The sequence below is a fragment of the Camelus dromedarius genome, chromosome 8 (genome assembly GCF_036321535.1).
Source record: "Camelus dromedarius isolate mCamDro1 chromosome 8, mCamDro1.pat, whole genome shotgun sequence".
NCBI lineage: Eukaryota > Metazoa > Chordata > Mammalia > Artiodactyla > Camelidae > Camelus > Camelus dromedarius.
The window spans coordinates 30,382,348-30,396,079 of record NC_087443.1 but is presented as its reverse complement, the minus strand read 5'-3'; the positions used below and the strand labels follow the sequence as shown (position 1 = coordinate 30,396,079).

At 32.9% G+C, this 13,732-nt stretch overlaps 1 protein-coding gene and 1 long non-coding RNA gene across 3 annotated transcripts in view; both read left to right on the top strand.

Moving 5' to 3' along the window:
• The window catches only part of ADK (adenosine kinase), a 409,740-nt gene that overhangs the window by 204,956 nt on the left and 191,052 nt on the right, over positions 1-13,732 (top strand). The gene's annotated exons all lie outside the window — the stretch shown is intronic.
• Positions 7,186-7,396, top strand: LOC116155765 (uncharacterized). Its single transcript, XR_004139605.2, has 2 exons — positions 7,186-7,226; positions 7,280-7,396. It is a non-coding gene; the product is annotated as an uncharacterized LOC116155765 (long non-coding RNA).

The window sequence follows — 13,732 nt, the reverse complement described above, 5'->3', positions numbered from 1 at the left end:
GAGAAAATTAGCACTGAGTTTCTTCCTGCTTCTTGATTTTTTGTAGTTACTTTTATTTTTATATTTACAGTGTTTAAACATTTGCATTTTGTTCTATTAACTGTAATTCTTACAGGCTTAATTCTGTGTTTAAATGAGCTAAATGCTTACCATCAATTACTTTACTCCATTTCCCCCGTTCCTTTATTGTTTATTTTGATTTTCCTTCAAGTGGCTGCTTTTTGCCATTAAACATTTTCTCCCTGATAAAAGACTCAAAACCCCTCTTTTCTTGAGCTTTTATTTATTTCCTATTGCTTTTATATGTAAATAGCAACTTGTTTGGTGTAATGTTTTGTGAAACAAAGTGCTTTGTGGACATTGCTTTATTGTTTCCTTGTGCTTTTTACGGGAAATATAAGATCAGGTTGATTTTTATTTCTGTTCTTTACTATTTCCTTTTTTCCTGTTTACTTTGGATTTCATTGGCTCCTCTTGCCCTCCTCCTCTTCCTTCATCTACCTCCCCACCCCCCACCTTTGCTTTATTTCCTAAAGTGGAAGAATAATTCATTGATCTGAGACTTTTCTCTTCTACTATAAATGTTTAGTGCTGTAAAATTCTTTCTAAGCATTCATTTGACTGTCTCCCACAAATTTTGATGTCATGTTTTCATTTTCATTCATTTAGCAATACTTTCTACCTTCTCTTCTGCTTTCTTATTTGACTCATGGGTTGTTTAGAAGTGTATTGTTTATTTCCTAAATATGAGCATTTCTCAGAAATCTCCCTCCCACTACTATTATGGATTTGTATACTCCTCCTTGCAAATCTGTCTAATTTTTCTTCATGTATTTTCAAACTCTGCTATTAGATGCATAAATGTGTAGGGTTGATTATTTGACCCAATTATCATTTTGAAATATTTATCTCTGATAATATACTTTGTCCCCAAATCTATTCTGATATTAATATAACCAATCTAACTCTCTTTTGACTGTTGACATTATGGTATATCCTTTTTCACCCTTTTATTTATAACCTATTTGTGTCTTTATTTTTAAAGTGCATCTCTTGTAGACAACATACTATTGGGTCTTATTTTTTATCCACCCTGATACTGTTTATCTTTTGATTAGAATGTTTATGCCATTCCCAATAAAATAATTACTGATATGGTTAGGTTTGAGTTTATCATCTTGGTATTTGTCCTATCTGTTCACTGTTTTCTCTTTCCTCCCTTTTTTAAGGGGTTAATCCAGTATTTCTTTCCTCCATTGTTGATTTAATCTCTCTAACTGTTTGATGTTATTTTAGCAGTTGTGTCAGGGTTTATAGAATACATCTTTAAAACATCGTGATCTGCCTTCAAATAACACATTATGACATCACAAGTAGTATAAGAATCTTACAATACCATACTTCAGTTTCACCTCTCATAGTCTTTATGCTGTCATGTAACACATTTTGAAAGTTTTGTGTTTATTTTTAAAACACCTTTGTTAATATATAATTCACACACCATACAAGAGACACATTTTACTTTTATATGTTATAAGCACTGTAACATTATTTTTATTTAAACCTCAAATACCTTTTAAAGAGATTTAAATAGTAAAGAAACATGTATCTACTCTTTTAATTACCATTTCCAGTGCTCTTCATTTCTTTTGCTTAGAATGAGATTTCCATCTGGTGTCATTTTCCTTCTGTCTGAAGAGCATTTTTTGGCTTTTATGTGTTTGGGTCTGGGTGATAAATTCTTTCAACTTTTGTATTTTTAAAAACATGTTTATTTCACCTTTGTTTTAAAAGAGATTTTTGCCACGTATGTAATTCTAAGTTGACTGTGTTTTAGTATTTAAAAAATGCTCTACTGTCTGACATCCTTACTCTTGATCCTCTGGCATGCCACACACCGCCAACCCTGGCTGCTGTTAAGATTTCCTGTTTATTACTGGTTTTGATCAGTTTGGTTGTATTGTACCCTAGTGTGTTCTTTTGCATGTTTCTTGTGCTTCGGGTTTCACTTCTTAGAGCTATGGGTTTATGGTTTTTAATATGTTTGGAATATTTTCAGTTATTATTTCTTTAATTATGTTTTCTACCTCACCCTCCATCTCCTTTTGAGTTTCAAATTACTCATATATTAGGTCACGTGAAGTTGTCTCAAAGCTCAGTGATGCCACCTGTTTTTCATTTTTGTGGATTCTTTTTTCTCTCTCTTTCATTTTGGATAGTTTCTTTTGCTTTACCGTCTAGTCACTGATATTTTCTTCTGTAATAGCTGAATTGTCGTTAATCCCATCCAGTGGGTTTTTTCTTTTTTCATCTCATTTGTTGTTTTCATATCTAAATAAGATTGATTTGGTTCTTTGACCTCTTCTTTATCTCATTTTAACTTTTGGACATATAAAATACAGTTGAAAGAACTGTTTAAATGTCTTTCTTTGTTATTTTTAGCACTGTGTCAATCCTGGGTGATTTTGAGTAGTTAATTATCCTCCTGATTAAGGGTTGTGTTTTCCTGCCTCATTGTAAGCCTAGTAATTATTGACTATCAAGCATTGTGAATTTCACCTTTTTAGATGTAGAATACTTTTGTATTACTATTAATCTTCTTGAGGTTTATTTTGGGATGCAGTAACGTTACTTGGGGTAGGTTTAGTCCTTTGGGGTCTTACTGTTATTTTTTGTTAGGTGAGTCCAGAATAGTGCTCGTTCAATGGTAGTGGTTCTTAAACAGGGGCAATTGTGTGTGCACCTTAAGTATTATTCCCTCTTATCCTTTTCCTTCTAATACTTTTAGATCATTCTTTTCTAGGCTCTGATCTGGTGAATGTTCAAGGGTAACTAACCCACTGCAGATTTCCAGTGTTCTCTGTAAAGCATTCTTTTCTCTGGTATTCTGGCCTCTGAACTGATAGCTACTCTGATCTTCGTAGACTCCCAGCTCTATCACCTCAACTCAGGCTCTGCTCCAGTTCCTGCCTCTTGTCCTTTATGGTGAGAACTCTCTCAAGGCAGTAGGCTGATTCATCTTACGGCTCACCTAGATTGTTTCCCACCTCTGAAAAATCTCTATTTCTCATCATTGACGTCCACTTCTTAAAAACCATTGTTTCATGCATTGTTTCTGGTTTTGTTTGTTTGTTTTTGTTGTTGTTTCAGACTGGAGGATAAATACAATCCCTGGTTCTTCTGCCTTACCATTGTGTCTTGAAAGGAAATCTGTTGTCATTGTTCCTTCTTATCTTTTTTTCTTTTTAGCTGCTTTTAAGATTTCTCTTTATCACTGTTTTGAAGCAATTTTATTATGATGTACCTTGGTATAGGTTTCTTGATGTTTCTTAAGATTGAGGTTTGCTGAGTTTGGACATTTTTCTGTAAATAAAATTTCTCTCCCTAACCCTATTCACTTTTGTAGATTCTAATAAATATTGAGCCACTTGAAGTTGTCCTGTATAGCTCAATGATCTCTTCAATTTTTTTTCTATCTGTCCTTCATTTGTGTAATTAGCATTGCTATGTCTTGAAGTTTACTTATCATTTTTGTTACAACATCTAATCTTCCATTAATCCCATTCACTGTTTTTTTGATCTCAAGACATTATAGGTTTCATCTCTAGAAGTTTGATTTGGGCCTTTTTCATTCCTGACATGCCTACTTCACATACTTATGTTGCCATCTGTCATCTCTAAATTATGGACTATAGTATAATGCCTGTTTTACTATCTTGTCTGCAAATTTTGTCATGTGTTTTTTCTGGTTCTCACCTTGGCATTGGGTTGTTTCCTCATGCATATGTGCTAAAGACTTGATGGGAAAGCCCTACTGATCTCCAGAGTTCTCATTTTGTCCCTCTTTCTTCCAATAGCTCTCACCTATCCAGTATTTTGCCCTTGTATGTGCTAATTACCATGGCTTCCCCAAATGGAGGATACTGGACTCTGTTTAGGTTCTTTCTGCTTGCACTACAGCCTGGAAATTCTCTCTAGGGGGAGATAATATTTTGAATAATTATAGGGATCACTTTATTTCGTCCCTTCTTTGATTATTGTCCAATTTCTCTAAATTGTTTCATGTGTTTTGTCCACTTTTATAGTTGTTCAAGATAGGAGTGTAAATCCATTTCACATTAATCCATGTTGGTTGGAAGTGGAAATCCCCTGATTGGTGTTGTTTTCCCTTTTTTAAATGACTTTTTTTTTTTTTTTTTGCAAGATTTCCTGACTATTTCTTTGAGTTTGAACAGTCTGGTTTTTTTTGAACAGTCTTAGGTTGATTCAACCTCAGAAGCTCCCTAAATTATTGTTCTAGATTCTATAAAATTCTCTAGCTTTCACTTTATCTAATCTTTTCAGTGGATCCTTTATAGTGTTTTGGACTTCATTGTGAGTACAGTGGGCTTTTACACAGAAATCTATGCATTATTTCTGAACACTATTTTTAATGAGGAAAAAGTTTCTAATTTTGAAGTACATTGTAAAACACTAATAACCTTGCAAGTTTAGGCTTATTATAGGGAAAATTTTAACCTTTAGAGATCAAATAGATATTTAAGAAATAGGTTTTACAAAAGCTTCTAGTGCCGAGTGACTTATTTTGCATTAACTAAGTTAGCCAATGTGTGTTCTTTTTTTACTGGTCGAAGATTAAGCACTATAAATGAAAGAATAATGAATCATAGTTTGTCAATAAGTGCTTGAGAATATGGGACCACTGTTATCTCTTTTCAGCCTAGAATGTTACCATTTTGGGGAATATATTTTTTTGTGAAGGTAAGGTTTTAAGTGTTACTAATAACTTTTGCCTCAAATAAAGGGTGGTATGATTTTGGGTGAGTGGAGAAAACATGCTTTAGATAAGTGTGCAACCTTGGAGGAAAGGAATGGAGTTCACACTTGGTAAGAAATAGGAGGTTTTGTGGATAAAGGACAAGTAGTAATCAGTAAGTATTTGGGTTTTACGTCTCTCACTTTGTGCTGTTTGGGTTTTCTACTAAAATTCTCAATGACTCCAAGAGTAAGAATTTATCTTAGTAGAACTGTGCTATAGACTCACTTACAATTAAATATCTTTGTCAGTAATCTGAAAGCAATAACTAAAGTTATTAAAATGAAGTGCTGTGGAAAATTATAAGAAATCTAGTGTACAAGGTCCTATATATTAAATTTTACATATTAAAAATCTTTTCCATGGACATTGAATAACAAATTAGAATGAGTGTATAATGAAATAGTATAATTTTTATAATTTGTTTTTCTTTTAGTAACATTTACTAAAAAAAGATGCTTACAGTAAAACATGATTAGAAGTTTTAAAAGATCATTTTGATTATGTTCAAAATTTAGTATGTGTCATCTGGTGTTCTTAGCTCTGTTGTGAAAAGTTTTGAGAAAGGTTCTAATGAAAATGAGTGTATTTGTCTTGTTTAGATAACCTAGTAGAAATTAGAGTAATATAAAGGAAATCAAAGATAACTATTAATTTGATATATATGTATGAGATTTATACCCCCCCTAATCTGGATAGATGAAGTTAGAAAAGTTTTGCTCACTTATGGACAATTACTTAAATTCATTGCCTTAAACTTTATTAGACTATAGAAAAAAACCTTTTTAATATCTTCTGAAAGCTGTGCTGTTATAATGGATGTAAGTTGGCAAAATACATAAACAAATGGATTTTTTAAAAATTTGAGTTCTTTTGTGAGTAATTGATTTAATAGGTCACAGTTCTTTATAGAACATTTAGATATGAATGAATTCAGGCACTTCTTAGATTTTATTAATCTTTTAATACTTTTCTGAGATTATTAGTTAAGGAATTGGGATGGCTGAACTTTTCGTTTTATCATTGTTGTAAATACAGTTTTTGAGTGCTTATGTATTGGAACTCCCATTATATTAGTCAAATCAAAGTCATCTTTTGGCTTTGTTCCTGCATTTTTTACTTCAGGTTTTGACTATACTATTCTGGACGCTTCATTGATTTCATTAGGGATTAACTATGAAATTTTAAGCCTTTATTTGAAAATGTCCTATAGGTGACCTTAACTATTGCATTTATAAGTTCAAAAAAATAAAATAAGAAATATACGTTTTTTTTCCTCCTATCTGGATCACTTCATGTTTGTGTATAGTTCTATAATTCCTGACATTTACTATAGTAGTCCTCCTCTTATTCATAGTTTTGCTTTTTTTGCTTTCAGTTACCTGTGGTCAACTTTAGCCTAAAAATGTTAAGTGGAAAATTCCAGAGACAGACAATTTATAAATTTTAGATTGTGCTCCATGCTGAGTAGCGTGATGAAATTCTGTGCTGTCCTACTCCATCCTTTGTCCACGGGTCCACGCTGTATACACTTCCTGGGAAAACACTTTTCTGCCTTTCCAGCACTTACTCAGGAAGGCAAGTTCATATATAAATCCGTATTTGCTATTACGCAATTTCAGACCAGCGCAGGTTTCTCAGCTGTGTAACAGGGCTCCTTTGACTCTGTAGTCACCTTGTAGCCATCTTGGGTTATCAGATCATTTCTTGCAGTATCACAGTGCATGTGTTCCAGTAAACTTTATTTTACTTAATATTGGCCCCAAAGCGCAAGAATAGTGATGCTGGAAAAACAGAATATGCAGGGTTTGACACGATCAGCAGTTTCAGGTAAATGTTGGGGTTCTTGGAACATATTCCCAACAGATAAGGGGACTACTGTGTATGTGAATCTTTGTCATGCAGGAGTTTAGAATTTTGTGTGCCAATTTGACATCCCTTCAAGTAAAGCTCAAAACTGTGTGGTAAAGACGTCTTTCTTTAACTTGGATAAATATGAGAGAGAGAAAAAGACTGTTAATTGTGTTGCTTCTTGAGTTCAATTTTGAACTTTTAAACATTTCCCGTATGTTATTGATGTTCCGTGAGTTACACAAATGATTACTGTTCTTACTTCTTCCTCATTACAATTTTTGATTTCTGCTAGAAAAATTTTCAAACAAGAATGTGAGTTTTAGAAACTTATTTGTACTAATTTTCAATTTTCTGGAATTTTTTTTTCTGGCATGGTAAATTCTAACAATATCATTTTTTAGATGAATACTTTGTGATTTTTATAGATAAACATTTTCTCCTAGTTGGTAAGTTTACTCCTGTCTTCCTATAGTTTTCTTAAAGTCTTATTTTTAGCAGCTATCAAAAATAAAACTCTTTACTAGGAGTGGGAAAATCTACGGAATATTAAAGTAAGGTAATTTTTAGGTAAACAGAATACTTACTTTGTAAGTAAAAGTAAGTAGTAAGATAGTATTCGTTAAGGCGCTTTAGGCTCTAAAGATAAAGAGTGAAAGTTTTTGTCTTTTGGACTTCTGGCATTATAATGAAGTCTTGGAATTTTATGTGAGGTTGGAAACCATGCTATGTGCTAATTGCCTTACAAGGCAAGAAAATAAACATATGTATAGCAATTAGTTGTTAAGACTGTAGGCCCTTATAGAGAGCCCCAAATGAATTAACAAACCATCTACTGAAACATTTCCACTTCAGTTTACTTTATTTATATATTTCAGACCAATCAGCAATTGCTTGAGAAAATGTTTACTAAATCTCTTTAATAAACATGATTGAGAGGGAAAATTTATAAACATTATAATGACAGTATACATTTTTAAGTGCTAGTTGTCACATCTTTGAAATTGTATGTAAACTGGACATAAATAGTCTAGCATCTGCAGAAGTGTATCTGTTTTCCAACATATTTTACTATATACATTATAGAATCTTTATAGCTTAATATGATTTAACCCATGTGTTCTGTTGTCTCTGTTATTCTAGGTAAATAAAATTGGATTTAATCTCTTTATAGCAGCTTTGAAATGTTTATATACCATAAAGTTCACCCGTTTAAAGTGACTGTTCAGTGACTGTTAGTACATTTACAGAGTTAGAACATTCACATCACCACAAAAAGAAACTTTGTACCCATTAACAGTTACTCTCCTATGGTCCCTGGATTCAAATGTGTATCCATGTTTCATAATGGTTTCAGTGATATTCAGGTATTATGGCTACAGATGATATAATTGTTCCTAATTTGACAAATAATGAATTCATGTCTTTCTTCTTTGACATATGTACTGGAAGTAAGTCATAATAAGTCTTTTGCAGGTATTCTGAAGAGGGTCTCTTAAGCTTTCGTTCTCATTTGTTTGTTCTAGATATATTGTTACCACATTTGGGGGTCAATTCTTTAAAATGTTAATTAATTTTTTTTCTGCTTTGGGTGGATGACATGTAGCAGATAAAGTTTTTAAAATTATATTTAGTAAAATGGAATAAAAAAAATGAGAAAACAGTTTTCTTCCTCTCCAATATTTATTCAGGAAGGCAAGCTCATATATAAATCCATATTTGCTGTTACCCAGTTTCAGACCAATACAGGTTTCTCAGCTGTATAACAGGTCTCCTTTGACTCTAACCCCTTGTGTCCATCGTGTTTTCTCCCTGTCACTTGGAAGTAGCTTCTGGAAGATGTAGGGAACTCTCCAGACTTCTAGGACATACTCATATTTATTTTTTCATTGACGTTGTCCTGATATAATTAGGAACATTAGCAAATCCTAAATAGCTGAAGATATTCTGAAAATAGAGCGCTGCTTTTCCAAATTGCATTCTTCTTGTCCTCTGTACAGATTTCTGGCACGTTTTTCTTTAATTTTTTATAAACCCTTGAATACTTTTCTCTCTCCCCTCTTCCCCTGTAATACCCTCAACCCAAACATAAATTTTGCCCAACTTCCCGCCCCTGTTTAACTCTGCTGTCCTGACTAGTCATTTCGTGTATTCATTTTTCAAAGTATTGTTTCTTTCTGCATTCTATAAACAATCTAAGACCACTTTGTATTAGTATTGTTAAGTATAAGGTGCATGACAGAAACTGTCACAATCAAATAAAATGTAAAATGTACCATAACCCACCAAAAATATTTTGGTTCAGTCTTTTCCAGAAAGATGCACATATACAAAATAAAAGAGCACTGTATGTTCCATGATTCATTCTACAAAAAAAAATTATTTTATAGATATGTAGCTTCTTGTAGGTCAGTATTTAATTTGACAACTATAATAAACTAAATTGAATCTTTAAAATATTATTATACTTAAGAATGTCGACTAGTGGCTTTATTCCTTTGATAACTATGTAAATTAAAAAAGCTAAAGCTCTAATCTGTTTTTTTAGAAACAATGATCCGTACATTAATGTAAACTAAAAACATTTTGTTCAGTGTATTGTATTTATGTATTTACATGCAATATATGTATATGTGCAGTCAAACTAATAATTCTATCTAATAAAACTGAGAAAGGAAAAAAAAAGAATGTCAACTAGCATTTCTCAGGTAGATTGATATGTTTAGTGTAGTGGATTTTCATCTTTTCTGAGCTTTAAACTATTTCTGAAGAATTTATTTACTCATAAAATATTTGTATAAGTTTTGGAAGTTCATAGATTTCAGAAGACTTTTTTAAACTCACGGAGCCCAGGTCAAGAACTCCTGTTATAGAAAATAGTAAGTTAAAATGATCCATATTAGAAAATGTCCATTCTGGATTTCTAAAAGTTTTCTGATCGTGACTATATACTTATCTTCTTGTGTCACTCAAGAATTGTTTTTTGTAAAAATATAATAAAGTAGGGAATCAGACTCAATGGTAAAATGATGTAGTTCACTGCCAGTGATAGAAAAGCAGAATTCTATAAAATCATACAAATATTTTTAATTCATTTACTCCCTTTTAAAAATATCTGTATATTTTCACTACCTGAATGTAACCAAGGACATTTTAATGCTAGTGCTTCTTTGTGAATATTCCCTAAAGTCATTTTTATTTCTGTCTGTCACGATGGTCACTGTAATGTTTTCAGGTAGACTATAGCATTTTTTACTATCTCAGATGAGCTGAACTGGGACAGTATTTTTTGGGAAGTTTTTTGTATAGAATGTAGTCATTGGTAAGAATTGGAATGTCCACTGACTTATTAGTTTCACAGATGCTTCTGTAATACTTAGTGTACTCTTGGGTATATTAAATTATCATATTCTGACAGCAATCCTGAAACATGCCAGTCTTATAAAGCCACATTTCTGGGAACTAAAGTAAGGTGTCAGCGAACCATATCTGACATGCCATGTTAATTTCCATAACTATCATTACTGGAGGTGTTAGTATTTGTAAGGCATGGAGAATCTTGATAAATCTACCAAGTGAAAAATGGCAAAAAATCTGCCTTATCACTGGCTTTCCAATTACGAGATCTGATTTCTCTCAGTCCTAATCAAATAATTTCAAAAATAATGGTAAGCATATTTCTTCTCTTATCATGGATTATAAAATAGTTACTTAGGTGTATAATATATCAAAACACAATGTTTTAAACTATTCTATTTTAATCGTGTCTAGTGTTCATACTGTGAATGAAACCTCGTTCTGTCATCTCATAGTATATTTACATATACACATGCTTTTTGCCTTAAGTAGAAAAGAAACAGCTGACAGATACATAGGTTAATTTGCTTTTTAAAATTGCAGCAAACTGTTCTGTGATTCTTTTGTGTGTTTGGGGCTATTTTGTAGAGAAAGAATTTTTCAAGCAACATTTGAGGGACATCGGCCTTTTGTACCCTTTCCGAAATAAACTTTTAACAGAAACCTACCAACTCAAGAAAAAAATATTTCTTTGTAAATTCTCACCTGCAAATTATTGATAATGGAAGGAGCACCTTTTTAATCCTTATATCCCCCTTCTCCTCAATACAGCTTTTAGACTGTAGATAAACTTCCCAGCTCAGTAATTAACTGAGCTCAGTCATTGCACCCCATATCATGTGATTTTTTTTTTTCAGTGGAATACATTATTAGAGCACTTACACAGCCAGTCTAGCTGCAGCAGCCCAGGCGGCAACAGCAGTGCCATTTTTCACAAAGAAAATGTTGAACAGGAGCCAAATGTTTGGTGGCAGTCTGTTGCTAGGAAATCAAGGTCCTGAGGCGATTAATGACAAAGCAAGCAATAACAAGAAGGCAGAATTACAGATTTAAAAGAGAAAAAAGTGGTTGGTGTTATAATTACCCAAAGAAATCCGCACTCATTAAATTGGCTGTTTTTATGATTGACTTTAATTGGAGGTTAGCTCAGATATTTAGCTCCTTTCCCACCCCTTTAAACACACACAGGCACATAATCTGTAGAACTGCAGACTTGTTTTTCTAAGCATTGAGAGGAGCTTGCCCTGTAATTTGATCCCCACTGACAGATGCATTTTCTATGCTGCCATTTTGAATTAACCTATTGTAGAACAATTTTCTTCAGTCCTGTTGAATAAAACATCCAGTCTGATTACCTCCGATGGATTTGATAGAGTAAAAGAATGTACTTCTCATTGAAGTAGATTGTTTGCATGGACTCTACTGATTTTGAACTCTGCCAATAAGCACAATCGTTTGTAATAAAATTTCAAAAGAAATTTATGAGGAGAAGGTAATGAGAGTCACCCTTTTACAGTTTAATATTTGAGCATCTGTATCAAAACAGTATTATCCTTATAAGAAAGTGTTATTTTTCCAGTAAGATGTTCATATGCGTTTTAAATTTTTTTCTGAATCTTCATTTAGAATCTTGATATTTTTAGGAATAGAATCTTGTATTTATGTGCTCTAAAATGATCATTCTTCCTCCCCACCAACAGTATTTTAATTTTAGGACTCAGTATGCTTCAAATCACTCTATTGTAAAACTGCTTTTAATATATAAAATATTTAACTAAAATGATTTCAAGATCTGCCTGTTTGAATAAATCTTTGGTGTGTTTATTTAAAAAAAAAAAGTTGCTTTACTTAAATTTTCTAGAGTTTCATAAAGCATATTACCAAAAAGCATTGATCAGTCTTTCATGTACAATACCAGAAGAAGCATCACAGTTGATTTACCTTTCAGAAGCCTTAAGAATAAAGTTACATGATGCCACTGCTCTCCAGATTTCTAATCAAACCCTGGAACAAAAGAGCAAAGCACATTCTATCTGACAATACACACACTGCTAATCAGATGCCAATGCCAAGCTGTCTGCTTTGTTAAATACTTAGCTTCCTAGAGACAGGAAGACAGCTGCTATAAGTATGATGAATTTTAGTAGTTCAATCTATTTTTACTACCCTTGGGCTACTAAGATACTGTTAATTTAGACCACCGCAATCGGTACACTTTAGGGAGTATTTTAAAGAGTTTGTAATTAAAATGATAAAACATCATTATTACATTGAAGACCTCCTGTAAGTTTTACCTTTGGCAGATACCTACTGAGATAACCCCCAGCATGTAATTTACAATGATGTAATGGTTGTAATTGCATTTTGGAAAAAAAGAGGAACTATAGGAGATAAGTGCTTCCTTTTGAAGAGTTTTGAGATCTGCATCTATTTCGTTTAGATCCATTTCTATCCCAAAATTGCCTACCTGTAATTGACTTTAAGCAGCCATAAACATTAAACATGAAGATACTATCCAAATATTATTTAAAACGTTATCATCGCAGACACTGCCACCAGGGGGAGAAAGCTAAACTTAAAGTCCTTCCCTGATGATTATACTGCCAGCAAGTAGATGTGCTGGTTAGACCTATGTAGTTAATTACCTCTCCTGGTGACACTGCCTTTGGGGACATGGTTCTCAAATTGTATGTGAAATCTGTACTGACTTAACACACTACTTAAATATAAATGAAATGGAAACTTCCATCCCTCATGGGTTTTGTGTGTGTGTGTGTTTTAGAGAGAGAGAATGCAAATAAGCGAGCTAGAGATTTTTGGGTTTTTTTCCCTTATATGTCAATCTACTTGAGGAGGCTATCCTTCTGAAATTGAATGGTTCAGATCTATGATACTGGCCAGCTGTTAGCATATTTATTAATATCAAATAGTCACATAATTGATACACCAAATTGAATAGTCTGTAGGATAGTTTTCTAGTTTATGGTCCCTACACTATAGTTGTGGGGTTTTTTTTAGTATCTCTGGTAAACCATTAACAGTTCAATCCTAAACATCTGTATGTTTCAGGTTCCTTCCTTGTAGAATATTTGATAAATGCATAAAAAAGGTGCCTGGGACTAGAACCTAACTCCCAACCATGAACAACAGCGTAGTTGATCTCATAGTGACACATGTTTTAGAATAACACCATGGAAAAGCTAATTAAAGAACTCAGGTGTCTTTTCTCCAGTCTAGATCTCTAAATGGTTAGATTATAAGCTCCCAACGCTAATAACTTACAAGTGGTGACTCTCCTCACAATTTTAGGTTTTATTCTGTGAAGAATCATGAGTCTTAATTTTCACAGTCTGATTTTTAATCATTGAGATATTTAAATTACAAATGATGGGGAAGGAAAATCATAGGCTACAAAGGAGACACACAGGTCAGTTTTGGGGGTGATAGAACTGTGCTATATGGTGCTGTAGTGGTGGGTACGTGATTCTATACATTTGTTAAAGCCCATGGAACTGCACATCACAAAGAGTTAACTTTATACATTTTTTTTTTTTAAAGATTGGGAATCCTATGGTTAGGGTAACTTTGACAAAAGAATCAACCTGTGTTACAAATGTATGACATTACCTCACTGAAGGGGCGAGGAAACAAGCAGCTGACCTGAGTAACTTTGGAAAATGGTGTCTTGATGGAAAATGTGAAGTTAAA